At 41.6% G+C, this 15,954-nt stretch overlaps 1 protein-coding gene across 1 annotated transcript in view; it reads left to right on the plus strand.

The window, feature by feature from the left end:
- The first annotated feature begins 426 nt into the window (after positions 1-426).
- Positions 427-15,954, plus strand: part of LOC118357505 (serine-rich coiled-coil domain-containing protein 2-like) — a 75,043-nt gene continuing 59,515 nt past the window's right edge. The window contains exon 1 of the mRNA XM_035734656.2: positions 427-983. The gene's annotated coding sequence lies outside the window, so the exon portion shown is untranslated. The remainder of the gene's footprint in view (positions 984-15,954) is intronic.

Below are 15,954 nucleotides of genomic sequence, written 5' to 3' on the forward strand. Positions count from 1 at the left end.
TCAATTGAAAGGTTGACATTTGCTGTTGCAGCACTTTGAGGCTTATTTTAGTGATTCATTTGACTGATTTTGTTTGCCTCATTGTTTATTTTGTCTAATTTATTTTGTTACTATTATTTAAGGACGTGAGAACTCTATCTAGTGTTGCTGTTGCAAAACTGGTAACTTGATCTGTTCAATCAATACATTCAAAGAAAGCCTTTTGATAAAAAAAAAAAAAAGATTATATTGCCACCTGGTGGTCTGGCAGAAATACTTTTATTCAATGACATTTGATAAATGGTAAGTTAATTATTTCACTGTGAATCATCAGTATCACAGAAATGCTAGCAAGAAAAGTGTGCTGTTTCTCAGGTTGACATAAAATTCAAATGTTGGGGTTAAGGGGAGGGAGGGTATGTTTATATTTCTGACGTCGGGGTCAGCTGTGCTTAGCGGTGAGCGTGTGGATGATTCAGAGATTCGAGTGAGCGACGGAGTGCACAGTCTTGACAGCGCCGAGCTTAGCAACACTGAACGCCACAAGGAGCCCTTCAGCTAGCTAGCTACTAAACAAGCGGAAACAAACGTTTTTCCTTACAATATTTCTTTGACAAGACATGGAAATGAACACCAGGAGGGAGGCGACGAGAAAATCTGGATGAATTGGTGGACCATTAAAACAAAAACCCTGCTTCAGAGAAAGCACTCTAACGTTAGTTAGCTAGCAAATGTGGATTAGACTTTCTCAGTCATATATAATATGATCGTACGTTTTCATATTTAATGGATGGGCTTCGTTCAGCAAGCAGTGTAAGGCTATTTGACTGAACATTAATAATTTAGCGAGCTAGCCAGACTACTGCCTTGAACTTGCTAGTTAGCTAACTTACTAGCCAGCGTTAGCAATTGGACCAGCACTTCATATTCAATCATCTTGCCTCTTCACTTTTCAATTCATGAATTTGCTGTAGCGCAAGCGGATGCGTCGTCTGTTTCAATAGGTAAGTACGAGTTTGAGTCACCTGTGTGTGTCAGTTGTTCAGTGGAAGTCCTGTCTTGTTATGACATTAACTATCCCTTCTCAGGCCTGATCCAGCAGCTGAGTTACAGCAGTGCCTAATTTACTGTACACTGAGTCATTAGTCTGCAGATTCAGACCCTCACCGTTACGCTTGTTTACACGTAGCCCAATAATGGTAAACGTTGTTCCGAAAGCCAAAACGGTCAATCTGAACGTGAATCGATTCTCAATTGCGGTACGGTTCTAGAAACAAATCCCTCTACTTTAATATCAAAAAATAATTTCATAACTGCAATTTTTTAATTAACCGTTGCAGACAGAAGTATATATCAGTGACTACACTTTGTGGCGTCCATCTACCATTTACACATAGGTGTAAAGCGACGCAGATGGCTAATTTGCAAAGAGAAGGGTGCAACTGCAGCCCGTCATTTGGGGTGTTCCTGCATATTTTCTTCTATTGGTCCTTTTTTAAAAGCTGACTCCAGTACAGTAGATGGCGGTAATGCACTATAACGTTCGATGACAACTGGCGATAAACCCCACAGGACAACGGTAGCTAGCTATAGCTAGTACACACCGGTCTACTGTACTGTGTGCTAGCTTAGCCAGCTATGGTAAACTCACCCCATTCCGTACAAATGTGCGCAATCGCAACATTCAAACAAGGCTACAAAGAAAACTAATGGGACTGTAGCGACTGTGTTGACGTCAAAATCAGGGGGTGTGAACTAGGTTTCTATTTCAGAGTTGATCGACATGGTAATGGCTCTATAGTATTGGAGGAAAGTTGAAAAAACTGACCCTCAGTTACATCTCGACGTGTCATGTCGTAACGTACAGCATGCATAAAGCAACTATTTCTATCTTAGTCTCTCTCCTCCAGGTGTAGCACTTCTCTCATCCTTTAAAAACAAGTAATAGATAGTAAGGGGGGTAAGGGGGGATACCTAGTCATTTTTTCCGTCATCATTGTATGCGATCATTCTCAAAGCCTCTGTTTACTTCTAAGTTCACTTTAGCACCGCCCCAAAAACCCGATTCAAATTTGACACAAACCTTCAAATAGGTATGTAATGACACATTATATAAACTCTTTATAGTGTTTTATTTACATTTTAGAGGCGATAAGGTAATAAGTTGGACAGATCGAGTCAAAAAAAGCAATTTTCCCACACAACATCTCTCCTTCTCACTATCACTCATTAGTTTCGCTTCCCCACCCGCCATTTTTAAAAAGACCCGACGGGGCTCATTGCCTGCTTGAATTATGCAGAAATGGGCAGCGTTTAGGTCATGTAATTGATTCTGTTGGAAAGGGGAGAAATTGTGCTTTACAATGGTATTGACATTACAGTTGATCTGGAATGATGTTTTTGGGGCTCTAAAATAAGGAAAATTGTACGGACCTGCTGTGTACCGAAGTAGCTAGCGGTAGGCAGTGTCCTTTTGCCCCTGCCTGTCAGGCATATTTTTCTCCGGTACACAGCAGGCGGGAGGCAGAGGTGACACCATGTGATAGCTAGCTATCACACAGTGTAGCTTCATCCCGCTGTACTGTCGGCGCTGTTGTTTTTCTGCAGTTTTGGTTACGACGGTGAAGGCAAGTGTTCGGCAGGCTGGAACAAAGGACACTGTCTACCGGTGGGAAAACTCATAACTTTTATTTCCCTTTTGACATGTATAAAAGTGTGGCACAAGCATGAACATTTTCTCGGGGGGTGGGGTGTTCATGAATGAACCAATTGGATACTCGTGGAGGGGTGTTCCTGCAGATGCTGGAATACCCACTTGCAAGAATGCTCCAAATTGCAGGCTGCAGTTGCACACTATTTCTGACTGTCTTCCGTCTGTTTTCCGTGAACAAGTGCTGTAACATGGAAATATGGTCGGGTGGGAACACTAACTCTGTAAAGGTGTGTATCAATTTAACCATGTTTGTTTTTTGAAAATTATTTCTTGCTGATATGAAAGAGAATGTCCTTATGCTTCCAAAACCGTACCGCAAGTGATGCGGCGTGTTAATGTTCAGACCAAGATTTGGGGGTGCTTAACAAAATACCCTGTACAGAAGATGCCTTCATCCAATGACACTTATGTGTCATGTAATGGAACTGAGAGTCATTATCAAGGGCTAGTTTATACTGAGCTGCACTGGGGTCGGAACGTCATCATGGTTAAGACCCTACGGAGCCAGCGTGAGATATGGCTTGGAAAACGTACCTCAATCCAGGGATGAGAAATTGCATTGTACACCGAATTCTCCCATTTATACCAACTGTTACACAGAATAGATAGAACGATTGCTAAAAAAACTAGCAGCATTTCATGATTTTTCAGTTTGGATATACATTACCAGTCAAAAGTTAGGACACACACTCTTTCAAGGGTTTTTCTTTATTTAGACTATTTTCTATATTGTAGAATAATAGTGAAGACATCAAAACTATGAAATAACATATGGAATCATGTTGTAACCAAAGAAATGCTTCATATTTGAGATTTTTCAAAGTAGCCACCTCTTGCCTTGATGAAAGCTTTGCACACTTGGTATTCTCTCAACCAGCTTCATGAGGAATGCCTTTCCAACAGTCTTGAATGAGTTCCCACATATGCTGAGCACTTGTTGGCTGCTTTTCCTTCACTCTGCTGTTCAACTCATCCCAAACCATCTCAATTGGGTTGAGGTCGGGGGATTGTGGAGGCCAGGTCGTCTGATGCAACACTCAATCACTCTCCTTCTTGGTTAAATAGCCCTTACACAGACTGGAGGTTTGTTGGGTCATTGTCCTGTTGTAAAAACAAATGATAGTCCCACTAAGCGTAAACCAGATGGGATGGCGTATCGCTGCAGAATGCTGTGCTGGTTAAGTGTGCCTTGAATTCGAAATAAATCACTGACCGTGTCACCAGCAAAGCACCATCACGCCACTTCCATGCTTCACGTTGGGAACCACACATGCAGAGATCATCTGTTCACCGACTCTGCATCTCACAAAGACACGGCGGTGGGAACCAAAAATCGCAAATTTTGACTCATCAGACCAAAGGACAGATTTCCACTGGTCTAATGTCCATTGCTTGTCTTTCTTGGCTCAAGCAAGTGTCTTCTTCTTATTGGTGTCTTTTAGTAGTGGTTTATTTGCAGTAATTTGACCATGAAGGCCTGATTCATGCAGTCTTCTCTGAAGAGTTGATGTTGGAGATGTGTCTGTTATTTGAACTCTGAAGCATTTATTTGGGCTGCAATCTGAGGTGCAGTTATCTCTACTGAACTTATCCTCTGCAGCAGAGGTAACTCTGGGGCTTCCTTTCCTGTGGCGGACCTCATGAGAGCCAGTTTCATAGCGCCTGATGGTTTTGCAACTGCACTTGAAGAAACATTCAGTCATTTTAAATTTTCCAGATTGGCTGACCTTCATGTCTTTAAAGTAATGGACTGTCGTTTCTCTTTGCTTATTTGTGCTGTTCTTGCTATAGTATGGACTTGGTCTTTTACCAAATAGGGCCATCTTCTGTTTAACACCCCTACCTTGTCACAACACAACTGACTTGCAAAAACACATTAAGAAGAAAATACATTTCACAAATTAACTTAACAAGGCACACGTGTTAATTGAAATGCATTTCAGGTAACTACCTCATGAAGCTGGTTGAAAGAAGGCAAAGCTGTCATCAAGGCAAAGGGTAGCTATTGAAGAATATCATATGAAACACTTTTTTTCTAATCAGAGCGCTGAGCTAGCCTGCAACGTCACTTCCTGGAGTAGCTCAAACTGCGCATGTTACGTCTCCATGAAACGACATCTTAACCGACTTAATTTGGCGTCTATGCGTTATTGAATCTTGGCATAGGAAGGAATGGTGTCATGTGATGGCTTTGTCCATTCATCTATACAGTCATTGGCTTAAAGGCTCCAGCCACATTGGCCCAGAGGTAAAGAATCCCTTGTTTTACCTCCACATTCCTCTTTAAACCAGCATGCCTTGCATACTTGAATTGGAAGTGAGTCTAACTGCAACTTGTAAAACTGACTGATGGTAGTGTGATTGTTGTGGCCTTGTCATTGTAAAATCCCCCACAGTCTCTGACCGGTTGAATTTAATTGTATGTGTGGTGGTCATAAGAGGACAGCCACACTGCACACTGTGTCAAGGTCTATGCAGCGAAACACAATGTTGGATTTCATGTATGGATTTGGCTCCATAATGGTTAAAAAGACATGAAGAGCCTTGATTCCCAGAGGAACATTCTCACTCTCATGATAAATTCAACCATTACAGAGGGAGATGGAAGGACTTGCATGGCGTTATGGAGGTCAGTGAGCCCCAGTGGAGCCACGCAGCCTGGGGGTAATGTGAGTCTCCCGGCAGACTTGCATGCCAGAGCACAGAATACAGACGAGGGATATCTGCATGCACTGACGCAGAGAACCATTAGCCCTCAAGCCTGTCCTAGTTAGGCTACTGTATCCTAAGTAGTTGGATATTTGTCAGTCAAGTTTAGGTATGTTGACTCGTTGGTGTTCTCTTGATGTTAGGTTATTACAATGTTTGTCAGTGTTTCTGACATGTATGCGTGTCATTTGTTTGTGCATGATTTACAGTCGCCCTTTACAGTCCGCTATACTACCGTCCTAGCTGTTAAATAGTTTAGCCATGGTGTTTTCTTTCCTCTGAGGTTGAGGTGTATCTATGTTGGGATATCTGGGTTGTGTTGAGAAGGGTGTAACATGTTAAGAATGGTGAAACTCCCTGAACGCCGTAGACTTAAAATGTGTAGGCTAATTAGGGCTGTCCCTGACCCCCCCCAAAAAAACTTTGTTGACGTTCTTTCAACCAATCCATTGGTGTAAATGTTCAACTTTTTTTTCATGTATAGACACACTATGTTAGAATAAAATGAACCGTATGTAGGCCTTTGAGCATGTCTGATGCTTTTTATTAAGCACTGTGATTTATAAATGACGTAAAAAGAGGGAGCCAGATCAATATTGTCTAACCAGAAGAAAGAAATCTGTTCCCTCCTCCCGTTGCCTGCTGGCCTTCGCAGATTCTGCCGTTAAGCTCCTGAAGTTGCCGGGAATAGTCCACACCAGCGGTCGGCAACCTTCTCCATTTGGAGTGACAAGTTATCGTTCCATTTCGACTGATCTGCAAGCCAGTTGTGATTTTCATATGCACATTTTCGTGGAAGTTTAATTTAATTTATAATAAAGTCTTCATATCTCAGGCAATCTCATGTGGTTAATCAAAATTATATCTAAAAGTAACTACTATTGTCATTGCCAACTATGTAAAAATAGCCTACATACATAAAGCCAACAAATTAAAACATTGCAGCCTGCAGGTAGAAAATGTCCTGATTTAAAAAAAATATATATATAGATATCTACAGTTGAAGTCGGAAGTTTACATACACTTAGGTTGGAGTCATTAAAACTCGTTTTTCAACCACTCCACTAATTTATTGATAACAAACCTATAGTTTTGGCAAGTCGGTTATGACATCTACTGTGTGCATGTCATTTTTCCAACAATTGTTTACAGACAGATTATTTAACTTAAAATTCACTATCACAATTCCAGTGGGTCAGAAGTTTACATACACTAAGTTGACTGTGCCTTTAAACAGCTTGGAAAATTCCAGAAAATGATGTCATGGCTTTAGAAGCATCTAATAGGCTAATTGACATAATTTGAGTCAATTGGAGGTGTACCTGTGGATGTATTTCAAGGCCTACCTTCAAACTCAGTGCCTCTTTGCTTGACATCATGGGAAAATCAAATGAAATCAAGACCTCAGGAAAAAAATGATAGACCTCCAAGTCTGGTTCATCCAATTTCCAAATGCCTGAAGGTACCACGTTCATCTGTACAAACAATAGTATACAAGTATAATCACCATGGGACCACGCAGCCGTCATATCACTCAGGAAGGAGACGAGTTCTGTCTCTTAGAGATGCGAAAAGTGCAAATCAATCCCAGAACAACAGCAAAGGACCTTGTGAAGATGCTGGAGGAAACAAGTACAAAAGTATCTATATCCACAGTAAAACGAGTCCTATATCGACATAACCTGAATGGCCGCTCAGCAAGGAAGAAACCACTGCTCCAAAACAGCCATAAAAAAAAGCCAGACTATGGTTTGCAACTGCACATGGGGACAAAGATTGTACTTTTTGGAGAAATGTTTCATCAGACCAGAGGACAAAAATAGAACTGTTTGGCCATATGACCATCGTTGTCTTTGGAGGAAAAAGGGGCAGGCTTGCAAGCCGAGGAACACCATCCCAACCGTGAAGCACGGGGGTGACCGCAACATTTTGTGGGTCTGCAAGAGGGACTGGTGCACTTCACAAAATAGATGGCATTATGAGGTGGGAAACTATGTGAATATATTGAAGCAACATCTCAAGACATCAGTCAGGAAGTTAAAGCTTTGTTTCAACTGGGTTTTCCAAATGGACAATGACCCCACGCATACTTCCAAAGTTGTGGCAAAATGGCTTAAGGACAACAAAGGCGAGGTATTGGAGTGGCCATCACAAAGCCCTGACCTCAATCCTATAGAAAATTTGTGGGCAAACTGGAAAAAGTGTGTGTGAGCAAGGAGGCCTAAAAACCTGACTCAGTTACACCAGCTCTGTCAGGAGGAATGGGCCAAAATTCACCCAACTTATTGTGGTAAGCTTGTGGAAGGCTACCCAAAACATTTGACCCAAGGTAACCAATTTAAAGGCAATGTTATCAAATACTAATTGAGTGTATGTAAACGTCTGACACACTGGGAATGTGGTGAAAGAAATACACGCTGAAATAAATCATTCTCTCTTCTATTATTCTGACCTTTCACATTCTTAAAATAGTGGTGATCCTAATTGACCTAAGACAGGGATTTTTTTACTAGGATTAAATGTCAGGAATTGTGAAAAACTGAGTTTAAATGTATTTGGTGAAGGTGTATTTTCCGACTTCAACTGTATATACAGTGCCTTGCGAAAGTATTTGGCCCCTTTACTTTCAGTGCAGCAAACTCTCTCCAGAAGTTCAGTGAGGATCTCTGAATGATCCAATGTTGACCTAAATGACTAATGATGATAAATACAATCCACCTGTGTGTAATCAAGGTTCCGTATAAATGCACCTGCACTGTGATAGTCTCAGAGGTATGTTAAAAGCGCAGAGAGCATCATGAAGAACAAGGAACACACCAGGCAGGTCCGAGATACTGTTGTGAAGAAGTTTAAAGCCGGATTTGGATACAAAAAGATTTCCCAAGCTTTAAACATCCCAAGGAGCACCGTGCAAGCGATAATATTGACATGGAAGGAGTATCAGACCACTGCAAATCTACCAAGACCTGGCCGTCCCTCTAAACTTTCAGCTCATACAAGGAGAAGACTGATCAGAGATGCAGCCATGAGGCCCATGATCACTCTGGATGAACTGCAGAGATCTACAGCTGAGGTGGGAGACTCTGTCCATAGGACAACAATCAGTCGTATATTGCACAAATCTGGCCTTTATGGAAGAGTGGGAAGAAGAAAGCCATTTCTTAAAGATGTCCATAAAAAGTGTCGTTTAAAGTTTCCCACAAGCCACCTGGGAGACGCACCAAACATGTGGAAGAAGGTGCTCTGGTCAGATGAAACCAAAATTGAACTTTTTGGCAACAATGCAAAATGTTGTGTTTGGTGTAAAAGCAACACAGCTCATCACCCTGAACACACCATCCCCACTGTCAAACATGGTGGTGGCAGCATCATGGTTTGGGCCTGCTTTTCTTCAGCAGGGACAGGGAAGATGGTTAAAATTGATGGGAAGATGGATGGAGCCAAATACAGGACCATTCTGGAAGACAACCTGATGGAGTCTGCAAAAGACCTGAGACTGGGACGGAGATTTGTCTTCCAACAAGACAATGATCCAAAACATAAAGCAAAATCTACAATGGAATGGTTCAAAAATAAACATATCCAGGTGTTAGAATGGCCAAGTCAAAGTCCAGACCTGAATCCAATCGAGAATCTGTGGAAAGAACTGAAAACTGCTGTTCACAAATGCTCTCCATCCAACCTCACTGAGCTTGAGCTGTATTGCAAGGAGGAATGGGAAAAAATGTCAGTCTCTCGATGTGCAAAACTGATAGAGACATACCCCAAGCGACTTACAGCTGTAATCGCAGCAAAAGGTGGCGCTACAAAGTATTAACTTAAGGGGGCTGAATAATTTTGCACGCCCAATTTTTCAGTTTTTGATTTGTTAAAAAAGTTTGAAATATCCAATAAATGTCGTTCCACTTCATGATTGTGTCCCACTTGTTGTTGATTATTCACAATAAAATACAGTTTTATATCTTTATGTTTGAAGCCTGAAATGTGGCAAAAGGTCGCAAAGTTCAAGGGGGCCGAATACTTTCGCAAGGCAAGGAACTTGAAACATTGTATTAACTTGGTCTGTCCTGAAGCTGGTGCTAGCTAACTTGCAAGATTCTATAAAATATTCTGGACCCTCTGTTTCCTGTGCCAGTGAACTCTGGACAGACAGACACAGCTGTAGGCTGTTTGTGCAAGGGATAAGAAGTAATCAGGTTGTCCTATGTTATGTTTCCACCGGATCAGAGCATGACATTCCCCCCCAATATTTATTTTTTATTTTTCTCCAAATAGGCTACATTGAGGAACTATTGTAATTGTCAATGTATTGAGTTTATTTTATTTTTTTACAGGGACAGTGCACATTAATCAACGTTTCAGTAAAAGTGCCGGTTTTAGCCAGCCGGCTAATTTTCAACCCCAGTCCCTGGGCAGGTTATTAAAAACAATTACAATATAGACAATGGCAACATAGGATAAGCAAGACATAGGACAAGCAAGACGTAGCATACAGACATAGCAACATAGAACAAAAAGCAGCAAGACAAAATTCATAAAAGCAACAAAGTGTTTCCACACCTCACAAGTTACAGATAACATGGAAAGTGGCAACACACAGCTAAGAGACCATGTTCACAAATCTGATTAACCTTTAGCCATGTCTTCAAGCATTTTGTGAAAGTGTGATATGTGGTGCAGTTATGTGTGTCTGGTGGCAGTGTATTCCAGACATGGGAAGCTCTCACAGAGAACAGATTTACTAAATGTGCTTTTCCTTAAGGTAGTCAGTCACCTCTCATGGTAGACCTTGTGGATCTGCTGCCATATGTTTGGGTCTGTTTAACAAAAATACTGAGTGGAGGGTGAGCCAGGCCATTTAGACATGCGTCTTGTATGTATGTGAAAACCGACTGTTGAAAACATGTCGTTTTAAAAGCTATAGTGATGGTGAGTTAAGACCATCAGAAATGGTATCAGATCTCCAAATGGGAACATTTTCTAGGCCTACAGTACATTTCATGCAGGCCTGGTAGCCTAGGCCTACTTCTATGCGTAATGAGGTGTGTGTCGTTACTCAAGCTTGACAGGAGCACAAGACGATGAAGAAATTGACAAATGTAATACTCACGAGGTGTAGCCTAGGTTGTGCGCCCTGCAAACAACGTGTCCACTCATACAATTTCAACGGTAAAACTGTGATAATAATATATTGATTGCATTAACAGAAATGACCGTAACCAAACAAACATTGTAGATTTAGAAATGATTGGAATTAACGGTAAATGTACTACTGGTGTGCCATCACCGTGGCCTCCTTTATGGATCCACAGAGACAGGCGTGAATCAGGCAGGTGCCTCATGACAATTTAAAATATATTTGCCACTGCTCAACAAAAAAAATCTTGGTTGACCAAGAGCCTACCGATCAAACAATCAACCAGTGGACTAAATGGGGTCAGCCCTAATGCTAATGTATTAGGGCTAGAGCTCACATGAATGCTTGCTTATTCTCCAGGACAAAGAAGAATGTCTGTTGAACATGATATATAGGCTGTTTTAATGTGAAAATTCTACAGTGTTGCACCCTCTTGCATAAGCCCCTGAACTCTGCGCTCTCTGGTGTCTCTCTTAATCACTCAGAGGAAGGGATTAAAGCTCCCCCAGTGCTCATTAACAAGATTAACAATTAGCCAGTGCTGATTCTGCTTTAAAATGCCCCACCAGAGTTGAGAGAGTGGACACGAGCCTGATGAACAACTGGACATCCACTGTATATCTTGCCCAGAATCGTTGAAGCTGGATTAGTACATGAGCTTAAATGCTCTCAGCTCTTCTCCAGCAGCTCTACTTGGAGAGCAGGTTAGGCTAATCCTCTTGAAAATAGCATTCATATTTGTCCTCTGGTTTTGTTTGTGATTTGGTTAAAGAATGGCAGCATGAGGTCCTGGAGCAGGGAAAGAAGAACACAAAGGGCAGGCCTTCCCTCCCTGCCCCCTGGCCTGGCACTCCCCATTCTGTCTCTTCTCTCCTCCAGGCTCTTCCCTGTGGACCAGCCTAGCCTATCTGATATCCATAGATAATTAATGGCCCAGGCGTCTGTTCTTGCTGGGGTTTGGCAGTCTCTGTGTGCTGCCAACTCTGCATGGCCTCCTGTAGCTAGGGAGGGCTGTCTCTGAGAAACAGCCTGGCATATTACCTACCCAGCTGTGATCAGAGGAAATGCATCTTAAAATAAATGCCCCCTCAGCAGTTTGGCCAGTGACTTGTTTGCTATTATTTTTTTAAGCTGCCATATGTAACTTTTTGGGCACCGTACCAAATTCACAGAAATGTGTTATAGGTCTGTCATTCTCATTGAAAAAAATCTGTGAAGCGGTAGATCTGTTCTATGCAGTATTTCTATGCTCTCCTTAAGTTTCATCTTTTGAGGATTTTACTTTCAGTTTTGTACACCAGCTGAAAATACAATATCTTTGGTTATGGAAAGTATATTTCTCAGCGGTTTAGATGATACAATGATTCTGTACTCTAGATTGTTTTGTCACAAACTGAAATTAGGCGAACTATTCGAATTTTTGCAACCAGGAAATGGCGGAGTGACTTCTTCCACGTTTTGTAACCTTAGTCTTATTCTAAAATGGATTAAAAGTAAAAACAGGTTTTTAGAAATGTTTGCTAAAAAAATAATCACATTTACATAAGTTTTCAGACCCTTTACTCATTACCTTGTTGAAGAACCTTTGGCAGCAATTACAGTACAGCCTCAAGTCTTCAGGGGTATGACGCTACAAGCTTGGCACACCTGCGTTTGGGGAATTTCTCCCATTCTTCTCTGCAGATCCTCTCAAGCACTGCCAGGTTGGATGGGCTGCGTCGCTGCACAGATATTCTCAGTTCTCTCCAGAGATGTTGGATCTGGTTCAAGTCCGGGCTCTGGCTGGGCTACTCAAGGACATTCAGAGACCTGTCCTGAAGCCGCTCCTGCCTTGTCTTGGCTGTGTGCTTAGGGTCGTTGTCCTGTTGGAAGGTGATACTTCACCTCAGTCTAAAGTCCTGAGCGCTCAGGAGCAGTTTATCAAGGATGTCTCTGTACTTTGCACCGTTCATCTTTGTCTTATCCTGATTCCCGACTAGTCTCCCAGTCCCTGCAACTGAAAAACATCCCCACAGCATGATGCTGCTACCACTATGCTTCACAGTAGGGATGGTACCAGGTTTCCTCCAGATGTGACGCTTGACATTCAGGCCAAAGAGTTCAATCTTGGTTTCATCAGACCAGAGAGTCTTGTTTTTCATGGTTTGAGAGTCCTTTAGGTGTCTTTTGGCAAGCTCCAAGCGCAGTCCTGTGCCTTTTACTAGGGAGTGGCTAGCATAAAGGCCTAATTGGTGGAGTGCTGTAGAGATGGTTGTTCTTCTAGAAGGTTCTCAATCTTTTTGTAAATCTTTTGTATAAAACCTTTAGTTAACTCCCATCTCCACAGAGCGACTGTGGAGCTCTGTCAGAGAGGCCATCGGGTTTTCAATTTCATCGATTGCTCAGTTTGGCTGGGAGGCCACTGTGTTCTTGGGGACTTTCAATGCTGTATTCCCCATATCTGTACCTCAACACAATCCTGTCTCAGCTCTATGGACAATTCCTTCAACCTTGTGGCTTGGTTTTCGCTCTAACATACACTTTCAACTGTTAGACCTTATATAGACAAGTGTGTGCCTTTTTCAAATCATGTCCAATCAATTAAACTTACAACAGGTGGAATCCAACCAAGTTGGAGAAACATCTCAAGGATGATCAATGGAAACGGGATGAACATGAGCTTCATTTTTAGTCACATAGCGAAGTGTCTGAATACTTAAGTAAATAAGGTATTTCTGTTTTTTTAATACATTTGCCCAACTTTCTAAAAACCTGGTTTTGTTTTGTCATTATGGGGAATTCTGTGTAGATTGAGGAAAAAAATAAATGTATCAATTTTAGAACAAGGCTGTAACGTAACAATGTGGAAAAAGTCAAGGAATCTGAATACTTTCCGAATGCACTGTAAGACATTTAGGGCAATGTTATCATCAGTAGCATGGGGCATGGGAAGAGTATGTATTGCCTTGTTTTTCACAACACTCACAGATCAGGGTCCATTCATGACTGTGTTGCACCTGTGTGTTTATCAGAGTTGAGTCACAATCTGATAAAATAGGAGGGATAATGGGAATGCTCACACGCATATTATGAGACACCTTGTTCTATCATTATTTAGTAGAGTCAGAGATGATGTCATCTTTTAAGCTGGTGTTTCTATGTTAAGGGTTCATGAACTTGTACCTGAGCTCTCTCTAACTCTTTTGACTGTGTCTTTTTAGTTGTTCTCTGTCTGTTGTCCCAGCTGGTGCTCTAGAGCCTTGTGTATTGTGTGAACACTGGATGAGTGCATTGTCATGCGTTTGTTTACGGGCACGGGCAGCTGTACCGCTATTCAGTGAGGGCATGGGTTTTGTGGGTAGTGTCTACTCGTTAGTATGGTGCTGTGAAAGAGTACGGAAGATGGTGGAAGCTAAGTGTGAGTTGGGGCTGGGATGATGCTAGTAGTGATATTCCATGGTAACTCGTTGTCCTCGGCTTAACCCTGGTTGGGCCCTGGCAGGGTTTTTAATGGATCAAAAAGGGGCTTAGGTGCCGCTGAAATGCCCCGCCAACCACCTATCTTGGCCCTGTAGAGATGTTTTAGCATTTCAAAGCTACGTTCTTGCAGTTCCACACAGATTTAGTTTTGCAGTTTCAAAGCTTATTTCCTGCAATTATACACTTTGCCATGTAGCTGAGAGGACATGTTGCAGTTTAAATGCCATGGATAAATGCTGTCTTCTTTTTCTCAAACATAATAGCAAAATTAATAGTCCTAACTTAATTGTTTTTGAACTGTCAAGCTTTTATTTTGGTGATGGTTAGTTCTCAAAATATATTATAAAAAGTTTTATAGGTCCATTATTTTGTCTTCATACTTTATATGTGGTTTTAATCGTTTAAGTTTACATTTAAAGGGTTCTTCTATTCGGAAAATTATAATATTTGTTTACACTGTTTGGACATAGACGACCAGAAAAAACACTTCGGCCCATTGATTACAATCAATTACAACCCTGCCTGGCTTACCCCTCAATATTCGCTGCCTCCGTAATTCAGCGTATCGCCTTTCTCGTTTCACCCACATTATTGACACCTGTCTGAGGCACTGGCATGCCTACAGTAGACCCAACTGAAATAAATCCCTTTCTCGAGACATTATTCATTGTTCTGTACATGTTAGTCATCTCCACAGAATGAAGTCATTGTCTATTTGTATACGTTGTGTCATTGTTTCACAGGCAGGCCGATCTAAATGAATCTCTCAACAAGAACACACGTTTTGAACACACGAGTAGTCTACCACCTAACACATTCTTAGTTTGGCACACCATTCTCGGAAAAGTGCAGCGGCACATGTCTCGCAGCAAACGTTAAGCATATCGCTGTTGTGGAACTCTAGTGAGAGCCCTTGAGTGGCGGCTGAGAGAATGGCCTCCTTTGTCTGTGTCCAGTGAAGGGAAGTTCATGCGCTAAAGCTAGAGTGCCGAGCCGAGTGAACACAACCCCAACACGAGGGACTTTGTCCAGCTGTGCTTTTGCCTACAGAGAAGCTGTGGGTAGTAAAGGAATATGAGTGCCATTTGGAGATCAATGGCTAAGCTATAGACTCCTACCGTTAAAGAAAAATAATAATAAAAAATATATATATCTATTTCATTTATTTATTTTGTATTGTTATTTAACAAAAAAAATGATATTTGTAGTCCATTTTAGATGCTTAGTGTCCTGTTACTTGTGGTTCTGTTCCAATGGAAGCGATGAATGATCTCATTAGATTGGAATTAGTGTGTGGCTGTTTGTGCATGTGACATGCGTGCATCTGTGTGTGTGTGTGGGTTCATGATGTGTCTGACAAGAAAGAGCATTTAGTCTGTCTGGATCGGGGCTCTCTGTACAGGTCCTAAGTGACAATTACAGTGGCTTGTGAAACTATTCGTCCCCCGTGGCATTTTTACTGGTGCTAAACTGTCTAGGCGATCAACAGTAGCCTGGTTACGTCTTCATTGTGCTGTGACTTCAGACTCAAAGAAACGTTTTCTTGGGACAATGACCATTTTCCTTCTCTCAGACACAATAAACAAACAATGTTATGCAACAAGGGCTTAGCTGTATCCCACTCCAGTTGTTGAATGTATAATTTGTGGTGCGCACAACTGGACTCTTCTACTACTTAATGGCTTTGGCCAATTGGCCATGAGAAACTAGGAACAGCAGGCATCGTGAGCAGGTCAATGTGTGGATCAATAACTTAATTTCTGTTTGCTGTGTTATGCTATTGATCAATAGATGAGGATGTAATTTCATTCTGTGCTTGTTATATTTACTGTTCATTATATTGATGCATTTTGCTTTGTCAACCTCAAAGGTAGAAGTATCATTCTGCCATCTAGAGCTGCTAGCTGTAGTATGGATTCAGACTCCCCCCAGCCCTATTAGAGGTGAAAGATACACA

The sequence above is a fragment of the Oncorhynchus keta genome, chromosome 24 (assembly GCF_023373465.1).
Source record: "Oncorhynchus keta strain PuntledgeMale-10-30-2019 chromosome 24, Oket_V2, whole genome shotgun sequence".
NCBI classification, from domain to species: domain Eukaryota; kingdom Metazoa; phylum Chordata; class Actinopteri; order Salmoniformes; family Salmonidae; genus Oncorhynchus; species Oncorhynchus keta.